Below are 2,466 nucleotides of genomic sequence, written 5' to 3' on the forward strand. Positions count from 1 at the left end.
ACATTTAAAAAAACACATATTACAAAAGTTAAAAAGAAATTAGATAGAGTATCCAACAAACCCAATTAGTATGAACAATAACATTTTAAAAATTGGATTAAAATTAACAATTAAATCAAGCATTTATGTATTTTATTTTGTTCAGGCCAGAAAAGCCAACTTTTTAGGGCGCGTCGGAAGGACCAGAGGTCGGGGATTATGCGAAGCTCCAGGGGCAGCTCATTCCAGAGGGAATCTATTCTATCTATCTATCTATTCTAAATAGATTTCTTTACTCACTCAGCATATTTATAATTATTAGTATCCGTGCGCTCTCCGCAATGAAGCCATCTCAACTCTATACTGGTAGAAACATAGAAGTTTCACTTTTCAGGGTTCTTTCCTGAATGGGACCACTATTAAACTCCTGGTAGGTGAACTAAAGAGAGACAATTTGTCAGACCTGCCTCAATCCGATCCCTTAAGAAAGAAAAGCCCTCGACCCCATTTGGTTCAAGCAAAGGGTTCGTTTACTCAGGATGTTGGTTGCAGTAAAGCCAAGCCAGCTCTGAAATCTCCCGCACTCACTAGAAACAAAAATAAAGTATAGATTTGCCCATCCTCTCCCCAAGACCAATTCCATTTCCAGCCAACCGGAGCTCGGCAAAATATTTTGAGAACTCTGAGCTGTTTGGGGGTAACCTGCATATTTCTCACGGTGCCTGGCTGTGAGACGCTGGTATAAAAACTGCCCTGGTCCTTCTCACCTGTCATTCGCATCCCCCTCCCGATTTCCTATCACATGCACACAAAGCTTTATTGCCCTTTCATCCTTTCCCCTTTCTTCCCTCTTTGATTCTACCCGCTTCTTCTTTTGACAGCAGGATGCCTGTGAGGTGCAAAAACAAACGAGGCAGGGCTGACACAATTTGGCATAGTGGTTAAGGTGCCAGGCTAAGGGTCGATAAACCCTGAGTTCTAGTCTAACCTTCGGCCCGCTGGGTGACCTTGGGCCAATCAAAAAGAAACTGCTGCCAAAATCATGCCAAGAGAACCTCAGGGACTTATACAGGCAAGTCACCAAGACTCAAGATTGACTCAAAGGCTCCAAAAACAAGCAAAGCACAGCTGTGCTGCCCAGCCCTTAACCAAAGTGTTAGATACTAGCAACTGTCATAAGGGTTTCTATCAAGGTCCCCTGTTCCGGCGGGAACAGATGTTTAATCTCATTGGTCAAAGGGTCTGACATCTCCCTATAAAAGGGCTGCTGTCAGACTCAACCTTCGCTGGATTGTACATAGTTGTTCAATAAAGAGCTGTTGTTGCCTAAGCCTGAGTGTGCTTTTCCTTTACCCAATCTAACACTGGCGACGAAGGTGGGATTGGAAGGCAACTAGGCGAACCAAAAAGAGCGTAGCAATCCAGCAAGTAAATCCAGCCCAGAGCTCAGCATGGTTTCGAGCAGCCATTTTTGAGCGGCAAACTCAAAATGCCCTCAGAACACAAAATGGCCATGCACGGCCCATCAACTCTGTACAACCCAGTCACCGAGCACTGGGAATCGTATGTGCTGAGGTTCGACTGCTTCCTCAAAGCCAATGACCTAATGGGCCTTTCTGAACGACGCAAGAAGAACATGTTCCTGGGTTACTGTGGATGGGAAGTGTTCGAAACAGCCAAAGACCTATCAGAGCCAATGCCGCTACAATCGGTCACTTGGTCAGTGCTCCAACAGACGCTGAGGACACATTACGCTCCCAAGCCGTCTAAGCATGTCTGCTGGCACAAATGTAATATTCGCAATCAGAAGGAAGGCGAATCGATCAACGAGTACATTGCGGCGCTAAGAAAGGCCGCAGCGTACTGCGAGTTCCGAGACCTTGACGAGCTAATTCTTGACCGCATCATATGCGGTGTGCGGGACATTAATTTACAGAGGAGGTTACTTGCCAAGTCTAATCTCACTCTACAACTTGCCTTGGACGAAGCCAGGGCATCCGAATCTGCCGTTAAGTCTACAGAAACCCTGCAGCGCCAAAGCACTCCACAAGACACACAAAAGAGCACACACATACATTGCGAGGCTACAGAGGCCGAGCGCCCAGAAAGCAAAGGTGACAGCTGCCGTATGCGCAGTAGCCGCAACAAGCTGGGCACAAATTCGAACAGCATTTCCCGCCTTCCCCAAGCTGCAGAGGAGACCATGCCAGATCGTCTTGCCATTTCCGCGTCGCTATCTGTCAGCGCTGCGAGCGAAAGGGGCACATCGCCAAGGTTTGCAGAAGCGAGCACCCCACGATGACCTGGAAGCCCAGAAGCCAACCTAACCGCCAGCAGAGGCCCAACCAAGGGGCATGGCAGCTGCCACCATGGCACTCAGAGGGTGACACCAGAGTCACCTACCACACCTCAATCGGCCAAATCCGCACAAGGTGGGCAAAAAAGCTGAAGGTCACAGTCCTCATCGAGGGCTCTCCATGTGAGTTG

Source organism: Natrix helvetica (assembly GCF_964273705.1).
Source record: "Natrix helvetica genome assembly, chromosome: 1".
In the NCBI taxonomy this organism is placed as follows: Eukaryota; Metazoa; Chordata; class Lepidosauria; order Squamata; family Natricidae; genus Natrix; species Natrix helvetica.